General features: G+C 44.3%; 1 non-coding gene across 1 annotated transcript; it reads left to right on the top strand.

Moving 5' to 3' along the window:
- Positions 1–23,454: 23,454 nt before the first annotated feature.
- LOC124249273 (U11 spliceosomal RNA) lies at positions 23,455–23,587 on the top strand. The gene has a single exon (XR_006891339.1). It is a non-coding gene; the product is annotated as a U11 spliceosomal RNA (small nuclear RNA).
- The last annotated feature ends 1,833 nt before the right edge of the window (positions 23,588–25,420 follow it).

Genomic DNA, 25,420 nt, shown 5'->3' with positions numbered 1-25,420 from the left:
CCAAGCGCGGTGGTGCAGTCAGCCTGTTAGACAGTTCACCCCAATAACAGGACCTCCTGTGTGATGTCCCAGTCTTTCTTAGGCGATCGATCTCAACATCTTAGGGAGAGGGCATCCTCAGTCAACCCCTCTCAGCAAAGGGGGCTTCAGGTGCGATTACTTATGCCACTTACTGTTGGAAGTGGAATGCTGAATGTGGCTTTCCTGGATGAAACCACTGAGGTGGTTTTCAGCCAGCAAGGGAGGGCCTTGGTCAGCTAAGCAATTGCCAACTGCATTAGGGGGACCTCAGGGAATGTTCCAGAGAGAAAGGAGGTGAGACGGAGGGAGGGAAGGAGCAGGAGGAGAGGGCTCCCAAGGCTCCAGGTGGGAGCAGCGCTTCTGCTCTGTTGACAGAAATCTTTCTCCCCACTCCATCCCTTTCCCTCTCTTCTCCTCCCCGCCTCCCACCTCCCCACTTCTCTCTCCTCCTCTCTCAACTCCTTCTCTCTCTCCTCCCCTTTGTCTTTCCGTCTATCCTCCCATCTCTCCTCTTCTCCTGCTCCATCCCTCTCTTTCTCTCTCCCTTTCTTCCCCCTCCTCTCCCCTCCCTTTCTGTCTCTGCTTTCCTCTCTGAACTGATGGAAACCCATAGCAACAAGGGTTCCCTCGTGCCCACAGGGGCTGTGGGTCCTCCCTGTAACCAGGTCCACATGAAGTGAGTGGGTGGGGCAGACGGGGGTCTCCAGGAAGCTCCTTGAAGACCTTGTGGAAAGCTGCTTACCGTGTGTTGGTCGCTGAATCCTGTGTTCCTCATCTATCCATGGCTGCTGCCAAACCCCACACGCTCTCTTCCCGCTGCTCCTTCTCCCTCCTTGCCCCCAGCCCTCTCTGGGGCCTGGGAAATAGCTGATGCTCTGCTAGGAGAAGAGCGCTTCTGGCCTCCACCAGGTGAGAACACCTGTAGAGGTCCACCAGGTTCTGCTCTCCCTCTCGACTCAGGCTCCTGGGCGCTCTCTCCTCCTAGTCCCCAGCCCAGGCCAGGTTTCTTTCTTATAGTGAGCTCAGTTTTGTTTTAAAAAGTCTTTGTCTCTGTAATTATTCAGTGACTAGTCTGTTTGTTTAGCTAAAACCTGCACTGCCTTCTCCCCCCAACACACTTGTCTGAGCTCCTTGGGGGAGGGGCTTGTCCATTTTGTCTTCCTTTCTGCATCCTGTACTGCTTTGAATAGTGTCTCCAAGATTTACATCCTCCTGGAATCTCAGGACGTGCCCTTATTTGGGTATAGGGTCACTGCCGATCTTATAAGTTAAGATGGGGTCAAACTGGAGTATGATTAATGCAATATGACAAGAAAAGAAGAAGAGACACAGGGCGGCCCAGGGAGAGCACCATGTGATGACAGAGGTAGAGACTGCAGAGATGCAGCTGCAACCCAAGGAAAGCCAAGGGTTGCCAACAAGTGTGGGAGCCAGGAAGAGGCCAGGAATGATTCTCAGCGAGCCTTCAGAGAGCGTGTGGCCCTGCCGGCACGATGATTTCAGACTTCTAGCCTCCGGAACTACAAGACAGTGAGTATCTGATGCTGTGAGCCGCTGAGTTGTTGGGACTTCTTTGGGGCGGCCTTAGGAATCCAAGCAGCATCCCAGGGTCCAGCACAGAGCCCGGCAGATGCTAACGGCCACCCCAGGGCTTACATGTGTTAGTCCATGTTTCAGTCTGACCTTTAGCTTGTGGACCCAGAATTTGGAATGTGAAAACACAAGTGTCTTAATTTGGGTACCCCAGGAGCAGACCTGGGCAAGGACTCTGAGGGTGGTGCTTTACTGAAAGGTGACCCCTGTGAACACCGGTGGGGGATGGAGGGCAGTGAGGCTGGGAAAGGACAGAGCCAATATGATCGGTGCACATCACAGGGAGGTTGCCTGTGGGCCACTGGGGCTCAGTGTCACTGGACCTCGGGAGACGATGTAGACAGTGACCCTCGGAGAATCCCACCCATACAGGGAAAGAGTGAAGGCTGAGAATGGGGGACAGGACCCCAACAGCACCTGCTTAGCTCTGGAGAACTGACATAGAATTGTCCCCTTTTGTATTGTCAAGTTGGGACACAATAAATACAATTTCCATCTAATGCCACTTCATAAAAAGAACACTAACACCAAAAATCTTGGAAGGGTATAATTTCAGAATAAAAGATAGTCCTTTATTTTGAGTTTCTGCCGAGGTCACTACTTTCATCCTTATTTTGTCATTGTTAGGTTTTGGGGGGAAGGGATTATTTAAGTAAACTTCTCTTCTGGAAAATTTTTATATTTACAGAAAAGTTGCAAAATAGTGCAGAGTTCTTGTATGCCCTTCACCCAGCTTCCCACAATGACAACATCTTAGGTAAGCATAGCACATTTGTCAAAACTGAGAAATTAACCTTGATAAGATACTATTAGCTACTTTGTCCTGAGTTTTTAATATTTCATCACAAAGTAATACCAGTCCGTGGATCAGTGTTGGAGAACCACTGCTTCAATCTGTCTTGAGTAAGTATGTCATGGCACAAGTCTCTACTTGATAATTTTCTGTCTTTCAAAGAAGTGTATGGATTGTGTACAATGTGACTAAATGTCTACGCTGCATACAAGTAAACGTGGTATACTGTGTAAACAAACACCGAAGGACAGGACGTCATTGTCAGTTAAATTAACAGCCTTAAGATATAAATTATACAACACACAATTTACCTGCTTAAAATACACAACTCAATGGGTTTTTTAATATTTACAGAGGTGCGAAACCATCGCCATAATCTAATTTTAGGACATTGTCATCATCCCCAAAAGAAAACTCATACACATCAGCAGTCACTCCCCACTCCTCCCTCCCCCAGCCCCTGACAACCACTAATCCACTTTCTGTCTCTGTGGATTTGCTCCTTCTGGACACTTCACATACATGGAATCATATGACGTGTGGTGTTTGTGACTGACTGGCTTCCTTCACTTAGCATCATGGTTTGGGATTCATCCACATTCTAGCATCTGTCAGTGCTTCATTCATTTTTATGGCCAAATAATATTCCATATCATGGGTAGACCACATCTTGTTTATCCATTCATCAGTTGATAGACATGCGGGTTGTTCCCACTTTGGGGTTATTCTAAATAACGCTGCTATGAACATTCTATGGATTACATTTTGTCAAACATGGAGAAGAAACGGACATTCCAGGACAGAAGGGCAGCAGGGACAAGCCGTGGCCTTCAGAAGAAGACTAACAATTCTTAGGGCTGAGAGGCGCCCTGCCGAGGCGGCACACAACCTCCGTAAGGGGTGTGCTGAGCGGCCACATGCTGGGGGTGAATGCTGAGCTCCACGTGGGTTATTTCATTTAATCCCCTCCACAATCCTATAATGGTTTCCTCATCTTACAGATGGGGAAACTGAGGCTTGCCCAAAGTCACGCACAAGGAAGAGGTAGAAATTAGACTCAAACCCAAGCTTGTCTGGCTCCAAAGACGAGGTTCGCAGCTGGGACACTCTGTCGAGGCCCTGGTGGGAAGCTGGGATGGGGGAAATGTGCACCCCAGGGAGAGTGGGCAGTGTTTATCTTTTGCCAACCCTTTGTAGCAAGCTCTTTGTAGGACCACCTGCCCAGCTGCTCCCTCCCCCAACGACCACCATCCCTGCAGCCAGAATAGCCTGGTGTTAGCTGCTGAGTCACTTGCCACCAAATCCCAGCCAACTCTTAAAAACTGCCTTCCAAGGCAGGGTTGTAACTCTCCCTCAGATAGGCTCCCTGAGCTGAATCTCATTAATAAGAGACGAGAAATAAATTTTAATCAAGGCTTTGCCGAGATGCCTCTGCAGCAGCACACGCTGTCAAACACTTCCTCCCGTGGAACAAAGAGGGTTTTTCTCGGCAGGGCAAAGTCCATGCCACGACAGCAGGGCCACCAACAGCCACCGCGGACAGTCCGCCTCTGAAGTTTGGACTCATGTTTATGCCTGTGCTGCCACGTCATTCTTCCTTGGAGAAAAATGCAAATCTCCCCGACATATTTAAAATATGCCATTGGTCACTGGTTTGGAAAGAAAAGCAAGAGCACATAATTGGAGACTCCCTTTCATTCTGAAGATGTTCTGGGGACACGGGAGGAAGCTGTCGGAGTGTGGCTGGTTGTCACCCCCGAGCCGGCTGGTGACAGCAGATGTGAGCTCCGCACAGCAGTGAGCTGCAGCCTTGGGAGGAACACGCTCAGTAGAGATGTGGCCGTGGCTCAGGGCAGACCCCGGGTTGGCACTGAAGGCGTCACTTTGTTTTATTGCACAGTCTGAAAATCTGCCTCAGGGTTGTGGAGCCAAATTGTGGGGCACAGGAGGGACGTGTCCAGCGGGTGACAGAGGCATCTGCTCTGCTCCCACACAGCGGTGCTGAAGCAAATCTTTGTAAGCCAAAGCCCTCCAACGGGCCCCAGGTGTCCTCCTGCTCAGAAGTCTCCAAGAGGCTTGCTTTGCCTGTCTTCCCTCTGTGGTTTGGTTTCCATTCAAGTTTACTTAAGCTTGTTCTCCATTTCATCGCCCAATAGACAAGAGCACCCCTTCAACTCTGGATCAGAGGCTAGCGAGCAGGAAGGCAGGTTTCCTTGCTGTGTCGTCTCTGCCGACAGGTTCAAAGAGCAGGAGATGCCACGGTCCCAGCCCTGCATAGGGGGGAGCCTCCACTGCAGCCCGTGTCAGGCTGCTCTGTGCCTGGGACGCCAGCGCTGTCTTTTGCATCTCATCTCACCACCTGAGCTTGCTGCAGCATCCTGCAAAGCCATGCTTAAAGACATCACCGCTGAGTGCTTAGGAAGAGAGGGAGCAGAATTCTCAGACTCCCTGCCAGCAGTTCTGCACAATGTCGTAAAGCAGCATGAGCTCCAAGCAGCTTTGATAAATTGGAAACCGTGTTCTTTCTCGTCGAGACCACAACCTGCCACATCCTCCATTGTCAGGCTGTGATGGTGGGCTGTGTGATTGCCCTTACAGAACAGGGTACCCGGCCGGGATGCAGACGGCTATGAACTGAGGATGCACAACTGGGGACAACCATCCTCTCTGACTTTCCCTCAAGGTCCCCATGGTCTCACTCCAGTGACAGCTTGACTTCCCTGAGGACATTTGAGGGGTTGTCATGACAGTGACCAACTTGTCCCGGTTTGCCTGAGACTTTCCCAGGTTTAGCACTAAAAGTCCCATGTCCCGGGAAACCCTGCAGTCCCGGGGAAACTGGGGCAGTGGGTCACCTGAGTTGTCTTCCCAGTCCTTACTGGCCAATCCCCACCCTTTACTCATTCATCTAATAGTCATTCAGCAGATGTTCAGTGAGCACCGACTGTGTAGCAGGCACTATTCCAGGTGCCGACAATGCAGCCTTGAACAAATCAGACAGCGCATTGGCTTACATAGGAGACAGACAACATGCAACTAAATAAATCCATAATGAGCATGCTCCATGGTGACAAACATAAAACCGGTAGGGGAGAGAGAGCATGCTGGGAGTGGAGGGCAATGCTGATACATGGTCAGCTGAGGCATCGCCACGAAAGGGCATTTTAACAGAGTCAGCCAGCAGGGGAGCGAGGGAGCCTGGCAGGCACGTGGGGAGAACACTCCAAGCAGAGGGAAAGGCCCTAAAGCAGAGGGAGCCTGAGTCTCCCAGGGGCAGCGAGATGGCTGGGTGAGGAGCCGGTGGGTGTGGAAGGAGTGACTGGAGAGCAGGGAGGAGAAGCAGGAGGCGGAGGGACGAGGGGCGGGCGTGATGCGGTTTGACTAGCTCGGTGACATTTCCTCAGCAGCCTAGTGGTAAACATGTTGCTTGCAGAGATGGTAACTGCCTTTTCTTAAGGAGAGAGACATCTTTGTTTAGAAAAATGCCTTAAAAAACCACTCAGATAGTTGAATCCTGAAATTCGGAGTAAAAAAGGTTATTACGTTGCTACGCATCAGAAATGAACAGAAACGTGGAGGTAAGAGAGACAGAGAGGAGAGGGGGGAAGAGGAGAGGAAAGATGGAGGCAGCAAGAACCTCCACGTGGCAAGGGGGTCCTGAAGGACTTTTAAGACAGCACATCTAAACATCTGGTTGTCAGTTGTTTGTGGTGACGAGCTGTGAAATCTTCCTCCAGCTCTCTGAGTGCCATAAACTAAAGATGGCCTCACTCACGTACAATTCATTGAGAGCTGGCCCCTGTGAATCTGTGCAGGCTCTGTGGCTATCTGATTACTAGAATAAAGATCAAGCGATGCTCTGCCAGTTTCTGGGTCCAGATCCAGGCCTTAAGACACTTGCTCTTCTACTTCCTGTCTCTTGGAATCCCTCATTCTTAGAAGCCAGCTGCCATGCTCTGAGGGAGCCCAAGCAGCCCCACAGAGAGTCCTGCCTGGACAGGAATCAGGTCTGAGTCCTATCTGACCTCCCACCAACTGTCAGCACCAATTTTCTACCCAGACTAGTGAGCCATCTTGGAAGATTCACAAGCGAAATAAAACACTGTTAAGTTTTGAGTGGTTTGTACCCAGCGATGGATAACCAGAGTGCCGGGCTGGCACAGACGTGCATTCCCAGCAGCTTAGAGGGAGGTGTGCTATGGTAACTGAGGGAGGAGACTGATCCACACCCAGGTGGAAGGGGTACAAAGCACGGACGATGCTGCGGGGACCCAGCAACGGAGTAGAAGCTGGAGGCTGGAGCCAAAGAGGAACAGGTGAACTGGCAGCCCCCTGGGAACAGAAGCCAGCGGGCATGGTGCTGTCCTATTGGCACAAACGCACCTGGACAAAGAGTAAGGAGAAGACATCGTCCCTGCCGCAGAGCTGGAGCAAGCAGAGCTGAGCATGACGGAATTTCCCCAGAGTGAAAGTTTCCATCCTCGTTGTCCAACCAGCACTGAGTTGAAGATTTATCAAGAAAGAAGACACTTACCAAGGTCGAAGTGACTATCTTCATTTAGTATTCTGAGCCCTTTCAGATAATCCCTATCCTCACAATAATCCTATAATGTAACCTGATGTTATAAGGGAATTTCTAAAAATTGATCAACTTTATAAACAGAGGCTCAAAGAGAATGTCAAGCCATGCAGCCGTGGTGGGAGACCCAGGCTTTGAACCCAGCTAGCCCGACTTCTCAGTTCTTTTGAAAGCGTCGCAGAGATGCATTCCTTCCTTCTTTTTTTAACTAACTTTCAATTGATTTATGTCAATTTAAGGAACATCTATATATATATAATTACATAAATTTTGCAGCATAAATAAATCTGAGCATGCTGGACTTTGCAGAGCAACACCTAGCCGTAAACAAAGCTCGTTCACGACGCCAGCGGTCACGACGCGAGTGGCCGGAGGAACGAGGCGCTCAGCCGACACGTTGCAGTGACATGTCCCCTCCAGTCTCACTCTCTGACCAGAAATGCTCCGAAGCCAGAAAAGAGTTAGCAGAGGACGGACCACGGTGTCTAAATACAAAGCAAGATAACATCAGGGAGCAGGACCGGCCGATACAGGTGTCTGTTTGTTTATTCCTGATGCTCCTGACAGTATTTGTTATGTGTGTTTTTGATTGAAGGAACTTTTTTCATAGATAACTCAATACAAATTATTTGGAAGAAAATGTATTTTGTTATTGCTTGGAATAAAAAAAGGCAATAACATTGGAATGAAATGCAGGTAAAAAATGAGATCATAGAATAAAGGATATGGAATTTGGCAATTTAAGCAGAGCTTCTCAAACATAGGTGATTCGTGAACAGGCTGAAAAAGATGATTCAACTAATGTTGTTTAACCACCTACTATGTGCTGGGTAATTTTTAAATCATCCCCCATTTGAACTGATGGTTTAAATGCAATGTTACAATTTGTAAAAGAAAATATTCTTTTGGTGGGGAAATCCCAGCAGAGGGCATTATGATGGGAGGAAATAGAAGTATGTTAATTCCTCTGAGGCTGAAGCCCCTTCCTCCTTGCCACCTACACTAACTGGGCAGGAGAGATGCTCACTCTCTGAACACCCCCTATGTTTGTGGGGAAGACGTATGTGCCAGAGTTCTGGCCAATGAGATGTTAATCAAAGTCTTCTGGGTGTTGAGACTCCTGAGACAGAAACAGTTGGTAAACACCTTCCCTTACTCTTACTGCCTTGAATATCAATATGATGACTGGAGCTGTGGCAGCCATTTTATTACCATGAAGAAGAGAATGGCTGAGATATTAGTTCTGATATTGTTGAGCAACTAAACCAATGCCAAGAGCTATCTGTCCCCAGCCTTCCTGTCATTTAAGAAAAATAAACCCTTAGTTATTTAAGCCACAGTGTGAATATTTTCTATTTCTTTTAGCCACAACTTTTCTTAACTGATGTATTCCTTGTATTATGCGAAGGGGGTACAATGGATATTTATTCTTCCTGATATTCATAACTACAGAAATAGAAGTTTCAACGCTTTTTAACATTTAAAGGTAATGACTAATGGCAATAAAAAAAACAGGACACATATCTTCAAGATTACTAGCAAAAATGATCAAAGACAATATAATCCATAAAGAAAACAACAAAGAAGTATAAACACAGAAATCAGGACGACAAACTGAAGGTCAAGCATATCATAGCCATTATGACAAAAAAGTAAATGGTTAACCTTTCTATTAAATGATAAAATATCTCATATTGGTACTTACGTATGCAAGTACATCTACAAAAGACACACCAACAAAGTGAAGAAGAAAACTTAAAGGTAGAAGGAACACTTACAAAAGTACTTGTATAATTGGAATCATGTATTATGAGGTTAAATGAGAAAATTTTATCATTACCGCCTACGTGGATGTAGGCATGGAAAGACGTCTGATGAAATTCAACATTCATCGCTGACAAAATTTCTTAGTAAAATCAAATCATAAGGAAATTTTCTGTCATGGTAAAGAATAACTATCTTCATGTAATACCACACAGAACAGTAAAATACTTACAGCATTTCGCTAATGTCTATAAAAAGGTAAGAATCCTCACCATCTTTGTGTTTACCATTGTTCTATCATAGCAATTAAACGTTCTAAAATGATGTGTTGGAAGGATGAAACAAAGATTCTTATTTTCATATTAAAAAAACAAATCTACCTGGAAAACAAAAGAGAAGCATCTAAAAAGCTATTGAGGTATTAATGAGAGTTTCCTAAGTCATCTGTTAATAAATAAATCCACACAATAACCAGTTAGAAAAATATAGTAAAGATTCTACATGTAATAGCCACAGAAATATAACACACCTCAAGATAATCCCAACAAGAAATGTGCAGAACTTTATGAAAACTATTATAAAACTATTCTGAGAAATAGAAAAGATGATGAAGAAATAGAAAGAGGCGTGATATTCTTGAATGAGAAGGTATGATGTAGTAAAAATATCAAACCTTTTAAATTAAACTATAGTTTAATAAAATTCCAATCAAAATCCTAAGATGAGGTTTTTTGAAGATTGACAACATGATTCTAAAGTTTATCAAGAAGAATAAATGTATAAGATCAGCCTAAAAGTTATAAAAGAGAGAGAAAGAAAGATGGAAGGATATGGTGGGAGGGAGAGAAGAAGAGAGAGAGAAAGAGAGGGAAGCAGGGAGGGAGGGTAGGGGCACAGGTGGGGCTTGTCTCAACAGAACATGAACACGAAATTAAAGGTCTGCTACTACCCAGAAGCCATCATAGAGGTCACCAGGACAGAATCAAAATTTAGAAACAAACCCAAGTACAGTGTGTGATAGAGTAACGTTTAAAATCAATAGTACAAAAGTGGAGAATTCAACAGATGTGACAACTAGCTAATCATTTAGGATGGGACCAAGTTGGATTTGATCTATTTGATACTTGCAGCAAAGTAAATTCCATGTGGATTAATGATCATGGAGTTAAAAGGAAACAATAACTTGGAGAAAATATTTGCATGATATACGTATAATATTCTCAACACAAATAGAGATCTCCTAAGTAAGAAGATGAAAAGCACCCCGATAAAAAGATCGTCAAAGATATGAATAGATGAGTCACAAAAGAAAATGCAAATGTTCAAACTCACCGGAAACTAAGTGAATTCAATAACAATATACCATTTCTCACTTAGAATCTTGGGAAACATGTTGAAAGCTGTGATGCTATTGGTGGTCAAGTAAGGGTGAAATGGAAAATGTCCAGGACTGAGGAGTAGTGTAAGTTAGCAGATACCATTGTGGAGAGTATTTGATGCTGTCAAACTCATAGGAAATACCCTAAGAAATAATCTCAGATGAAGACAAAGAAATGAAGAATGAGGATGTCAGAGCTGTGATAGTTATAATGATTAATATTGAGAAATAACTTAAGTGCCAAGAATAAAGGAATGGTATCTAGATCATGGCATGTTGCACAGCCATGAAACATTTCAGAGAATATTTAATGGGATGGGGGAAAAGATGGACATAAAAAGCCTACACCACTGTATAGCTGTATGATTCTGATAAGGAAGGAAGGGGTGGTGGAGGGGAAGGAATGAGAGAGAATGTAGTGGAATGAAGTGACTACAAGATTCAAGGTAGCTAAACTAAAGGGCTGAGCTGACCAGCACGATGACCAGCACACCGCATGTTTAATCACCGCATCGCTAGAATGGATGTCAGGACTGGGTCCACGTATGTATGTCTGTATTTGAGGATCCATTCCTTTCTTCATTTCCTCCTCCAGTCTTCCTTGTTGCACACACGGGTTGAGTTGTGTATAATAGGCCTAGAGAGGGAAATAAACACTGCTCTCCTGCCACTCCTGTGAGAACACAGGCAGCATGACGTGGCCCCAGCCTCACCTTCTCGGTTGGTGGAGGGCAGGCAGGAGTGTACCCTCCCCGCAGGGGCACTGGTCCGGCTAGGCACTCGCTGGAATTCAGTTCTCCTCTTCTCTTGGGAATGGGATCTCGCCAGGGCCCCCAGGCGGTAAGTCAGAGCAGAACCCTGGAGTCATGGTGTTTGGACTGAAACCTCAGGTGAGGGATTCTTTCTTTTTCTTAGAGATAGTTGTGCCTCGTTTTTTTCAGCTTGAAGATGGAAGCCAGCCCAGCAGGCACAGTGTGTATCTGAGGCAATCCGTTTCACCATGGCTGCTGGCTTGTCAGATTTATCTGTAGCCGTAACTCATACCAGACAACTTACACCCTCGCCGTTTCCTTCCCGCAGTTCAGGGACGCGGAGATGATTCTTCAGAGCAGCCACACGGCTCCAGATGCTGAGTACTCTCCCTAACGTGGGCAGTTTGTCCCTTTGTGGGGTGTACAGGAACCAAATTCCTCCAAGCTCAAGCTGCACCCATGGCGGAGGAACGGGCTGCCTGGTTCTTGAACGCGAGTTTGATTCTAGAGAAGTCAACGGGATTTGGGGGAAGTAATTTTTAAAGAAAAGTCACAAATCATCGGTGCACCTGCCTAAGATATACACATTGTCTCACCCCGAAACATAGACGCAGGAGAGTCACTCACAGGAATCTCCTCTGCTTTTCTGACTCTTGAAAATCCCATGCTTTACTGCACTTTGCCATTTTGCAACATCTATCAAATAACTGCTATGGAGAGGCCAACAAAGACAAGTCAAGAAAACTAAGACGTGGTCCCTGCCCTTGAGCATCCCACAGTCTACTTGGAAAAACAAATACATAAGGAAATAACTAGAGCTCTGTGAATGCAGTGAAAGATGAGGGGGAGGGGCTGTGGGAATTTAGAAGGCTGTGCTCAACCCTGCCTCCAGGGAGACGAGGAAATGGGTGAGAGCGACAAGGACATCTGAGCTGTCAACAAGAATTTTCAGAAGAGGCAGGTGCACTTCCCTTGAAGGCACGGCATGTGCAAAATGCAGAAGTGGGAAGGAGCATGAGACGGGATCTGCCTGTCCTCTGGCCACCCAGGTGATTTTTACATCCATTTCTAGCAACCCTTGACATGACCATTGAAATCCAATTTAATCAGGCTGCAGCTTTAAACGAAGGATTCCTGGATCCCAGGGGTCCTGAACAGACCCTGGGGACCCTGAAGCTCCTGAAATCTGGTAAAGCATCAGGTATGTTTCCCTGGTCCACAGCTCTCACCAGATTATTAGGGGGCCATCGTTCCCAAAGGCCTGGGGAGACATGGAGGTGTAGTTAACTCTTGCTTTGCCGGGCTGTGCCTCCTGGAAGCCTTTGAAAAAGAGAGAGCCATGGTCTGTCCCCAAGGTCTGCTAGCATTGGGAGGAGCTGATACCTTTGTGGGGAGGCAATAAAAGTCGTCTCCTCTCACACACGCCCTTTGACCATGCCATGCCAAGTTTAAGTTCCAGGCGCTGCAAGGAGGCTCACCAAGAAGAGCTCCCGTCTTTGGCTCCTCCACTGCTGACCCGGGGGAAGAGCCCAGCGCAGGTGAGCAGAAGTGGCAGGGGGTGTGAGAGCTCGTTCACCCTCTGAAATTGCTGCCAGCCTCAGATCCTAGCCTGCTGGCAACAAAATCCCCTGGAACCTATCCCAGAGTATTGTAAGGACTGATAGAAACTACATACATGAATGCATTTGGGAAAGTATTAAGAGCTGCTCAGCTATCACACTATCAAGCAGCTATGGTGAGCAGAGCTGGCAGGCTCCCCCCAGGTCCACCCATGTGATGACTCTCTGGTGTCTGAGAGAGGAGGCTGCTGGCTGGATTCCACTTCTCCCATGCAGTGAGCAGCCACACACAGAGCCCTGCCCCTCTCCTGAGAAATGATAACAACGTCTTTATTTGTCTAACGTTTTACAGTATTCAAAGTGTGTCCGTGGGTATTTTCTTAATTAATCCAACTCATCTTCATAACCCCAGCCGTAGATGGTTGGACAGGTGTTAACATGTTCAACTAAACAAAGGAAATGAACAGTCACTTTGCAAAAGAAGAAATAGAGGTGACCAAGAGATATATAAAAAACAAAAAGCTCTGCCTCATTAGTAATTCCAATAAATGCAAATTGAAATAAGATTTTTACCTGTCATATTGGCAAGAATTATTTTTAAAGGTTAATGCTTGTTTGATATTTTGCAAAACTTGCTGAGTCACTCCTAGGTGCCAAGCACTATAAGAGACAAAAAGGCTATTCAGACCTGGACCAGTCCCACCAAGCCCCTGCCCTCGAGGGCTTTCAGTCTAGAGCGGGACTTTGCAGCCTCTGCACAACTCACCTTATGGACCAGGTCATTCTTTGTTGGGGGGAGGAGTTACCATGCATTATAGGATGCTCAGCAGCATCCCTTGCCTCTACCCACTAGATTCCAGTAGCATTCCCCAGCTGGGATAAGCAAAAATGTCCCCAGACATTGCAAAATGTCTCCTGGATGGCTAAATTGCCCCCAATTGAGAACCATGGTCTCGGGCTAACAAGAAGCTGGAAAATTGCATTTATGAACTGTTTGTAGGAGTGGTATTTTAATTAGAGAGCAATGTGACAATGTGAAATAAAGCCTTGAACTTCTTCAGACATTTTGCTCAGCAATTTCACTTCCACTAGCCGGGGAAACAGCAGGAGAGTTTAGCAGCACTTGGCTCTGAAGAAACCGAGCTTTGCTAGAAATTCTGACTCAAGTCTACACCGTCCAGGATATAGAGTTCAAGTTTACACTTCATTTACGATGTAGGAATCCCAAACCAAAATAAACAGAACATTTGAATCCGGCTAGGGAAAACGATCTGTGGGGACCCTCTCATCAGCACAGCCTCACAGGACACAGCCAGACCAGCTGAAGGTACAATTAAGATTAAAAGTTGCAAACCACAGGAGGAAAAGTTGGATCATAACAGAACTAGCATGCACAACACAAAGAATGAACTTTCCAAGAACTTGGAAAAATCACAGAGTCTGAAAGGGACAGAAGAATTAAGACAAGTCCTCATGAAAGAGTGAAATCCTGTGAAAGAAGTGCATGGTGGGCTTCAGAGGAGAACCAAGCAGAACTGCTGGAAATGAAAACCACAGTCACTAATATCTAGAACGCAAAAGTTTAGGAAGGGATTAAACAAGGGATCAGATGTAACTTGAGAACAGAGCCAAGTAAAACACTAACAGTACAAAAGAGAAATTTGGAAAATAGAAATTGTATGGGGCTGGCCCCGTGGCATAGTGGTTAAGTTCACGTTTTCCACTTCAGTGGCCCAGGGTTCATGGGTGTGGATCCAGGTGTGGGCCTATGCACCACTCACAAAGCCGTGCTGTGGTGGCCTCCCACATGTAAAGTGGAGGAAGATTGGCACAATTGTTGTTGTTGTTTTGCAAAGTCATTCCTTTTGGTAAAGAAGATTGGCCCTGAGCTAACATCTGTTGCCAACCTTCCTCTTTTTTTTCTCCCCAAAGCCCCAGGACACAGTTGTGCATCCTAGTTGTACATCATTCTAGTTCCTCTGTGGGGGACACCACCACAGCAAGGCCTGATGAGCAGTGTGTAGGTCCACACCCCGGATCTGAACTGGCAAACCTCAGGCTCCCAAAGCAGAACACATGAACTTAACCACTCAGCCACAGGGCCGGCCCCTAAAATTCTATATTAAGATACACTATTGTTCAAGAGTGAAAGCAAAATTAAGACATATAAGATAAATAAAGATTAAAGAAGTTTACCACTCACAGACTCAGCATGAAAAAGTTATTAAGAGAAATTCTCAGCTAATAAGAAATTAGTGACAAAGAGTGAGAATCAAGAGACAGTGGTGATCAAAATACTGGTAAACATGTGGAGAACTAAATAGTCATTGGTGATTAAAATCATCATCATGGTTACTAATTTAGGGAGGTTAAAAAATAAGCAGAAAGTAAAATACAGAAAACTGTATCTTGGAAAATAGAGCGGTCAGTCAACTGAAAGGTTTAAATGTCTTCACATTGTTTTCAGGGAGCAAGTAGAAATATACATTAACTTCAGAGTTCATAAAAGCAAGTGTGCATGTTAAAAATTTAATGTTGGGGAGAGTGGGCGGAGCAAAATGGCGGGGTGAGCTGACCCGGGATTCTCTCCCCTCCAAAATACAACAAAAGATTGGAAGAACTGAATTTCAGAGAATAAACATAATGCCAGCTCATTAGAGACCTACAATACCAAGAAGGCAGAGATCATAAACCTTGCAGAAGGCCTCGGAGGCGCTGGAACGTAGGAGAGGACATCGCTCCCTCCCCTAGAGTCTGTGATCGCTGCGGCGCGGGTCGGGAAGGAGCGGGGGAGGCGCCGCGTGACTGGGGGATCATCCAGGACTCCTGCCGCTGGTTCAGTGGAGACCCGCTGACGGGGGGAAAGCTTCCGTCCACGGGGACCCCATAAATCAAGGGCGTTGGGAGACCAGAGAACAGAACTGATCTGAACCCAGACCGGCACGTGTGAGTAACAGCCCCTCCCCCCCAGCAAAGCCAGTGGGCGCAGCCATCTTGCCCCGAAGGCGGAGAGCTAACACGCCGCTCTCGACCCCCATCTAGTGGCGACAGCCTGTAACTGCAACTGAATTCTACCACCATAAGAAAAAACCTCTCCTCTACCATCCAGCAATTTATAAAAGCCCCAGACCAGAAGGAAAACAATAAAAACACAGAATTAAGTCCTGAGGACTTGGAATTAGGTAAACTAAGTGATAATGAATTCAGAGCAGCTATAATCAAAAAACTCAATGAGGTAGAGAGAAAGATAGAGAAACAAGCCGAGTTCTGGAGTTACTTCACAAAAGAGATTGAAATCATAAAGAGGAATCAAACAGAATTACTTGAGATGAAAAACACAATGGACCAGATAAAACAGAATACGGATTCCCTGAATGCCCGTGTAGACAACATAGAGGAGCAAATCAGCATAATCGAGGACAGACAGGCTGAATGGCACCAGACAGAGGAAGAAAGAGAACTAAGAATTTTAAAAAATGAGGAAAATCTCCAAGAGATAATGGATTCAATGAGGAGTAAGAACAGAAGGATCATAGGAATTCCCGAGAATATGGAAAAGGAAAATGGAGCAGAAAGTGTGCTTAACGAAATTATTGAAGAGAACTTCCCAAATCTAGGGATCAATGGAGAAATGTGTGTAGAGGAGGGTTTTAGATCTCCTAGAGTTGTCAATGTAAAAAGACCCACCGCAAGGCACATAATAGTAAAGTTGGCAAATAGGAATGATAAGGAGAGAATACTCAGGGAAGTAAGGAAAAAAAAGAGAATAACCTATAAAGGAGCCCCTATCAGACTGTCAGCAGATTTCTCTACAGAAACCCGACAAGCTAGGAGAGAATGGAGTGATATATTCAAAGCTTTAACGGATAAAAACCTTCAGCCAAGAATACTCTATCCAGCAAGAATTTCCTTCAGATATGAGGGAGAAATTAAATCTTTTCCAGACAAACAAAAGTTAAGGGAATTTGTCACTAAAAGCCCTCCATTACAAGAAATCCTCAAGAAGGCTCTCATACTTGAAAAAAGAAAAAAGGGAGAAAGGGGACACAAGCCACAGACTAGGGAGACCGATGGATAGAACCAGAACAGGATAGCAAATATTCAATTATAGCATTAGGGTAAAAATAAGGAAACTACCAAAACAAGGACGATCTTAGCACTCTAACTACAAATTAATAAGACGAGTTGGAATAAAAAATGAAAATAATTATTTAGGAGGGGAAGACCAAAGGGTCTAAATCAGTATTGGTCGAGTAAGTAAGAGACCACCAGAGAATGGACTATATTATACACGAGATTCTAAATACAAACTTCAAGGTAGACACTAAAATAAAGTACAGAACGGAGTCACAAATCATAGATAAGGAAAAATCTAAGAAACCCAGCATAAGAAATTGCAGTATTAAATGGGTAGTCTAAAGCACACAGGAAAAGAAACACAGGAAAACAAGATAATGAGCGACAGATTGACAGCATTAAGTCCACATGCATCAATAATCACTCTCAATGTGAACGGATTGAACTCTCCAATAAAAAGACACAGAGTGGCAAAATGGATTAAAGAACAAGATCCAACAATTTGTTGCCTCCAGGAAACACACCTCAGCCCCAAGGACAAACACAGACTCAGGGTGAAGGGGTGGAAGACAATACTTCAAGCAAATAGCAAGGAAAAAAAGGCAGGTGTTGCAATTCTCATATCAGACCAAGTGGATTTCAAAATAAGACAGGTAAAGAGAGACACAGAGGGACAATATATAATGATCAAAGGGACACTTCATCAAGAAGAAATAACGCTTATAAATATCTATGCACCCAACACAGGAGCACCAAGATTCATAAAGCAACTATTAACAGACCTAAAGGAAGATGTTAAAAACAACACGATAACAGTAGGGGACCTCAACACCCCACTCACATCAATGGACAGATCATCCAGACAGAAAATCAACAAGGAAATAGTGGAGCTGAATGAAAAACTAAAACAATTGGACTTAATAGACATATATAGATCACTCCACCCTGAAGGAGCTGAATACACATTCTTCTCAAGTGCACATGGAACATTCTCTAGGATAGACCATATGTTGGGAAACAAGGCAAGCCTCTACAAATTTAAAAAAATTGAAATAATAACAAGCATCTTCTCAGATCATAGTGCTATAAGGATAGAAATTAATTACAAGAAAAAAGCTGAGAAAGGCACAAACAACACACTACTGAACAAGCAATGGATCATTGAAGAAATTAAAGAAGAAATCAAAAAATACCTGGAAACAAATGAAAATGATGGCATGCCATACCAACTCATATGGGATACAGCAAAAGCTGTATTAAGAGGAAAATTCATCGCAATACAGGCACATCTTAACAAACAAGAAAAATCCCAAATAAGCAATCTTAAACTCACCTAACTGAACTAGAGAAAAAAGAACAAATAAAGCCCAAAGTCAGCAGAAGGAGAGAAATAATAAAAATCAGAGCAGAAATAAATACTATTGAAACGAAAAAGGCAGTAGAAAGGATCAATGAAACAAAGAGCTGGTTTTTTGAGAAGATAAATAAAATTGACAAACCACTAGCCAGACTTACAAAGAAAAAAAGGGAGAAAGCTCAAATAAACAAAATCAGAAATGAAAGAGGAGAAATAACAACAGATTCTGCAGAAATACAGCAGATTATAAGAGAATACTACAAAAAAATATGCCAACAGAATGGATAACCTAGAGGAAATGGATAAATTCTTGGACTCCTACAATCTCCCAAAGCTCACTCAAGAAGAGGCAGACAATTTGAACAGACCAATCACAAGGAAAGAGATTGAAACAGCAATCAAAAACATCCCAAAGAATAAAACCCCAGGACCAGATGGCTTTCCTGGGGAATTCTACCAAACTTTCAGAGAGGATTTAATACCTATCCTTTTCAAGCTATTCCAAAAAATTAGGGAAGATGGAACACTTCCTAACACATTCTATGAGACTAACATCACGCTGATACCAAAAGCTGACAAGGACACCACGAAAAAAGAGAACTACAGGCCAATATCACTGATGAACATAGATGCAAAAATTCTAAACAAAATTTTGGCAACCAGGATTCAGCAATTCATCAAAAGGATCATACATCATGATCAGGTGGGATTCATACCAGGGACACAGGGATGGTTCAACATCTGCAAATCAATCAACGTGATACACCACATCAACAAACTGAGGAATAAAAAACCACATGATCATCTCAATAGATGCAGAGAAGGCATTTGACAAGATCCAACAGCCATTTATGATAAAAACTCTGAACAAAATGGGCATAGAAGGAAACTAACTCAACATGATAAAGGCCATATACGACAAACCCATAGCCAACATCATACTCAAAATGGGGCAAAAACTGAACCCCATCCCCCTGAAAATGGGAACGAGACAAGGATGCTGTCTATCGCCACTCTTATTTAACATAGTACTGGAGGTCCTGGCCAGAGCAATCAGGCAAGAAAAAGGAATAAAAGGAATCCAAATAGGGAGGGAAGAAGTGAAACTCTCGCTGTTTGCAGACGACATGATCTTATATATAGAAAACCCCAAAGAATCCATTGGAAAACTGTTAGAAGTAATCAACAACTACAGCAAAGTTGCAGGGTATAAAATCAATTTGCATAAATCAGTAGCATTTCTATACTCCAGTAATGAGCCAACAGAAAAAGAACTCAAGAATACAATACCATTCACAATCGCAACAAAAAGAATAAAATACCTTGGGGTAAATTTAACTAAGGAAGTGAAGGACCTATATAATGAAAATTACAAGGCCTTTCTGAGAGAATTGGATGACGACATAAGGAGATGGAAAGACATTCCATGTACATGGATTGGAAGAATAAACATAGTTAAAATGTCCATTCTACCTAAAGCAATCTACAGATTCAACGCCATCCCAATCAGAATCCCAATGACATTCTTTACAGAATTAGAACAAAGAATCCTAAAATTTATATGGGGCAACAAAAGACCCCGAATTTCTAAAGCAATCCTGAGAAAAAAGAACAAAACGGGAGGCATCACAATCCCTGACTTCAAAACATACTACAAAGCTACAGTAATCAAAACAGCATGGTACTGGTACAAAAACAGGTGCACAGATCAATGGAACAGAATTGAAAGCCCAGAAATAAAACCACACGTCTATGGACAGCTTATCTTTGACAAAGGAGCTGAGGGCATACAATGGAGAAAAGAAAGTCTTTTCAACAAATGGTGCTGGGAAAACTGGAAAGCCACATGTAAAAGAATGAAAATTGACCATTCTTTTTCACCATTCACCAAAATAAACTCAAAATGGATTAAAGACCTAAAGGTGAGACCTGAAACCATAAGGCTTCTGGAAGAAAACGTAGGCAGTACACTCTTTGACATCAGTATTAAAAGGATCTTTTCGGACGCCATGCCTTCTCAGAGAAGGGAAACAATAGAAAGAATAAACAAATGGGACTTCATCAGATTAAAGAGCTTCTTCAAGGCAAATGAAAACAGGATTGAAACAAAAAAACAACCCACTAACTGGGAAAAAATATTTGCAAGTCATATATCTGACAAAGGCTTAATATCCGTAATTTATAAAGAACTCTCGCAACTCAACCACAAAACATCAAACAACCCAATCAAAAAATGGGCTGGAGACATGAACAGACATTTCTCCAAAGAAGATATACTGATGGACAACAGGCACATGAAAAAATGCTGATCATTGCTGATCATCAGGGAAATGCAAATCAAAACTACACTAAGATATCACCTTACACCCGTTAGAATGACAAAAATATCTAAAACTAATAGCAACAAATGTTGGAGAGGTTGCGGAGAAAAAGGAACCCTCATAGACTGCTGGTGGGAATGCAAACTGGTGCAGCCACTATGGAAAACAGTATGGAGATTCCTCAAAAAACTAAAAATAGAACCACCATAGATCCAGCCATCCCACTACTGGGTATTTATCCAAAGAGCCTGAAGTCAGCAATCCCAAAAATCCTGTGCACCCCAATGTTTATTGCAGCACTGTTTACAATAGCCAAGACGTGGAAGCAACCTAAGTGCCCATCAACAGACGAATGGATAAAGAAGATGTGGTACATATATACAATGGAATACTACTCAGCTGCAAAACAGAACAAAATCATTCCATTTGCAATAACATGGATGGACCTTGAGAGAATTATGTTAAGTGAAATAAGCCAGCGAGAGAAAGATAATCTGTGTATGACTCCACTCATATGAGGAATTTAAAACTATGGACCAAGAGCAGATTAGTGGCTACCAGGGGAAAGGTGGGGTGGGGGGTGGGCACAAAGGGTGAAGTGGTGCACCTACAACATGACTGACAAACATTAATGTACAATTGAAATTTCACAAGATTGTAACCTATCAATAACTCAATAAAATAAATAAATAAATTAATTAATTAATTAAAAAAAGAAAAAAAATTAATGTTGGCCATTAAAAGATTTGCAATTGAATGTGGAATTTCCAAACAAGTACAGGGAAATAAAGGGAATAAAGGAAGTTTGATCCACTATTCAGTCTACACGAGAAGACTGAAAAGAGAAAAAAAATTGTCAAAGAGAAAGATGATAAAGAATACAAAATAACATTGTAAGAACTAAACTAAATTCATCTGTAATCACAACAAATGTAAATGGATAAAATACTACCATTAAAAGACAGAGATCTTGAGATAAGATTTACCTGCCAAATGCTGTTTAAAAGAGCTCTAATAACGTCAAAAAAGATGAAAGTGAAAAGATGGGAAGAAGAACGATGCCAGAAATTTGGCTGAGTATGAAAAAGACCCAGCGATCAAATTGTGGCAAGGCCAAAAATAACACGGTTGACAACCTTGTCTTGTTGGCAAAGCCACATAATGGCCTGGCCTGTAAGGAAGTGCCCAACATGCTCTGAAACCTGAAGATCATATCTTAGAAGCCAAAGTTTTAAAATTTTCTGGCTCAAGTGAATCTCAGGAACTATTTGAAAAGAATCATTTCAGCTGGCTTCAAAACACAGCCCAAGTATCTACACCAGAAACACCAGGAAGACCTTCCCCAGCTGCTGGGGAAGACGCATAAAAAGGTTCAATTAACTGAACATTTTCAAAATCAAAACCTTATTAAGCAAAGAAATAAAAATGCCAGAAAAATGTTCCAATGGGATTGTGGTGTGTCTGGAAGAGAAGGTACTGTGGTCATCTGTGGGTCACTGGGTCTTCATGGAACTTGACAAGCTGCTCCTATAAATTACATAGATGAATAAATGCAGAGATTGATCAAGAGAACTTTGGAGGGGGTATTGACCTCTCTGCTATCAACAATTAAGACTAGACGAAGTTAAACATACATTATTGGCCCAGGTATAAAAAAATAGAACCTTGGATCAGGACAGCATAGAAACTTCTATGTAGGAACCTGGTATGTAACAGAAGTGGCCTTAAAAACTAGGGGTGAAAAGAAGGGTCATTCAGCAACTGATGCCGGGACAGTAAGCAGGCCAGATGGAAATAATCTAATTGGATCTACACTGTACACAATCAGATGGATTTAAGACATAAATTTTAAAAGGAAAACTAAAACTTTTAGGACAATAATAATAATCTAACATTTCCTGAGTGATTTTCAGGTGCCGGGCACTCTTTTCAGGACATTATGTGAGTTATTTCCATTAAATCTGCAAAATCCTTCAATGAGGCACATGCTCTTATTATCCCCATTTTAGAAATGAGACACCTGGGTCCAGAGAGAAGTTCCTCCCAAGCCACAGAGCTGCTGAGCACACAGCTTATCAGCAATTACTCTCCTGTGATAGAGAGAGTGTCTCTGCAGCATTGGAGGAGGCCACCACTCCTTCCATAAGACACTCAAGGCAATAACCATAAAAGACAAGACAGAGAAGTTTGACTATATTAAACTTTAAAATCTTTCTTTGACAAAAGACACTATAAGCCACATTAAAGACAAGTTCCAGGCCAGCCGCCTGGCTGAGGGGTTAAGTTCACACGTTCAACCATGGTGCCCCAGGGTTTTGACAGTTCAGATCCTGGGCCTGGACATGGCACTGCTCATCAGGCCATGCTGAGACGGCGTCCCACATAGCAGAGCCAGAAGGACCTACAACTAGAATCTGCAACTATGTACTGGGGGGCTTTGGGGAGAAGAAGAAGAGGAAGAAGACAAGTTCCAGTCTAAAACAAAAACCAAACATCTTTGCAAGGCATATAGCTGACAAAGAAACAGTATCCAGACTATATAAAGAACTCCTATAAATTAATAGGAAAAATGCTCTCAAGCCAATAGGAAAATTGACAAGACATAGAAGGGGAAATGAGAGAAACAAATGGAAAATATGTTTAACTTTCTGAGTAATACAGGAAACGTCAGTGAAAACAATAATAAGATATCGTTTCCACACATTCAGATGGACAAAATGTGGCTTCAACAGCACCTTGCTGAAAAGCCATGAGCAAAGGGCAGCTTCACGCTGAACCAAGGTCGGGGAGGGGAGCCAGGGACCCCAGCAGCTGCGGATCTTGGGGGAGCCTCTGGGAGTGTGGCTGCGCCCTGCTTCCTGTCGCCGTCTCCGCCCGTGTAGACGGTTTCTGCACACTTTCTCTCCCTGTGTCTGCAGGCATCATTCAGTCCCCGGAGCCCCATGGAAACTCCCACACAGAACACAATGAGCCGTTGCACACGGCTTTGAAGATGGATGTTCAGCCACAGGGGAAAACACCCCTAGTAGCCTGTTAGAGGAAGAGGGGTTCAAAGCATTACAAGATCTACAATAAGACCCAAATGTTTAAGAAACGTTGGGGCAAAGAGCGAACACGCAGAACCTGCACCCTGAGGAGGCCTGTGCTCACTCATGGGTTTTACTTGTACTTTTCTCTTTTCCTGGTTTCATAGCTTACTTCAAAAACTTTGGTCTTCATAATGAACAGTGCAATTTTGGTGGTTAAAAATAGTTTTTTTAAAAAAGGGCTTCTGTTATGTGTGGCACACGTCGGGCAGCTCAATTGCTCTTCCTGCGGAATCAACATCAAGAGGTTTGGGAAGCATAAGTTTTGGTACTTGGGCAGCTGGTGCTCATTGATCCCAGCAACTCTACAAAAAAAAATGTTTTTAAATCTATGTACCAATTAAATACTCTTCTCTTGTATATATTTTATATATATATAATATTTATATATTAGTAAATATATTTTATATATATAATTTTCCTATCTGGACTCTGCGCTAAGCACTTTGCCTGCGTGACCTCAAGGCCACTTCCCTTCCCAGGTGGGAAGACTGAGGCTGATGGGTCAGCACTGGATAATTTGCCAGGATTAGGAGCCGCACCTGGCTGACCCCGACACCCTTGCCCTCCGCCATGCTTGACCAAAGACCCAGCAGAAACCCCGGAGCCTCAGTCTCCAGGAGATGCACGAAAAAAATCGGTCTCCTGGCTGCCCCCGCCCACCACACTGTACCTCGGAGCACAAGTGTTCCCCGTGTGCCTGAGGATGAAAGCTCAGGGGTGCAATGGGCGACCGATACGACTCCTCTCAGGGTGGAATGCTCCCAGTGCCTGTTTCCCCTGAGAGAACATCTCAGGGGAAGGACTCTGCTACACTGTCGGCAGAAGAGGCTGCACCCATGACAACGATGAATGGAGACTGTAATGTTAACCAAGCATTTGCTACGAGTCTATCAGATGCTCTGCATGCATCACCTCCCAAGAGGCAGGTGGTCTGAGACCAGGCCTGGCGAGGCCCCTGTCTTAGTCTCTTGAGGCTGTTGTAACAAAGGACCACAAACTGTGCGGCTTCAAACAACAGAACTCTATTCACTCACGGAGGCTGGCAGTCTGAAGTGACGGCATCGGCAGGACTGGGTCCTTCTGGGGTCTCCGAGGGAGAATCTTTCCGTGCTGCTCCTGCAGCTGCCAGCAGTTCCAGGTGTCCCTGGCTTGTAGCTGCATCACTCCAACACCTGCCTCCGTCTGCACAGGGCCTTTTTCCCTCTGTGTGTCCCTCTCTGTTATTAGGACTGGTGTCATTGGACTTGGGGCGCAGCCAGATGATCCAGGATGATCTCATTTCGAGATCCTTGACTTAATGACCTCTGCAAAAACCCTCTTCCCAAATAAGGTTGCAGTCATGGGTTCCTGGTGCACACATCTTCTGGAGGGACGGCCATTCAACTCACTGCAGCCTCTTACTAGTATTTAGTGACAATAAGCATGTTATTTAACCCCTCTCAGCATTGATTCTTTATCTGGAAAATGTGAATAATACTTCCTGGGTTATTCTGAGAATTAGTTCAGATTATATATATGTATATATGCTACTCAACACAGTGGCTGCCTGGCACATAGTAAGTCTAAAATAAACGCACATTATTAGAGTTGTCACCATCACCATGTTTGTCATCATCAATCCAGCAATGCTGGCATCTTCCCAAATTGATGGAGACAGGCCGTGGAGTTCAGAGAGGCTGAGCCATCTGCCCAGGGTTCATATTGAACAATGTCAGGTCAGTCACCAGCCTCTTGGAGTCCACGGCTGTCTGAGGTCCTCAGCCTGGGCCATGCTGCCTCCACACCCACCTGCCCAGCCAGCTGCTCTGGTCCACATCCTGGTGAGCAGCACGGTGGGCACCCGGAGGCCCAGTTTACAAAGAGGGAAAGGGCAGCTTGGAACAGGTTAAGTCCCACGTGCAGCCCAGCTAGGGTAGGAGCCGCAGAGCTGTGCGGATTCACACCAGCCCACCCACAGCAGGTGACAGACACTCAGGATGCTCGGGGACAGACCCACAGCAGGTGACAGACACTCAGGATGCTCAGGGACAGACCCACAGCAGGTGACAGACACTCAGGATGCTTGGGGACAGACCCAGGCGACACAAGGCCTCCTCGACCCCAGAGGCCCCCCCAGGCCGGCTCAGAGGCCAAACGC

This window comes from Equus quagga, chromosome 12 (genome assembly GCF_021613505.1).
Source record: "Equus quagga isolate Etosha38 chromosome 12, UCLA_HA_Equagga_1.0, whole genome shotgun sequence".
In the NCBI taxonomy this organism is placed as follows: Eukaryota; Metazoa; Chordata; class Mammalia; order Perissodactyla; family Equidae; genus Equus; species Equus quagga.
The sequence above is the reverse complement of the archived record's forward strand: the minus strand, read 5'-3'. Positions and strand labels throughout refer to the sequence as shown.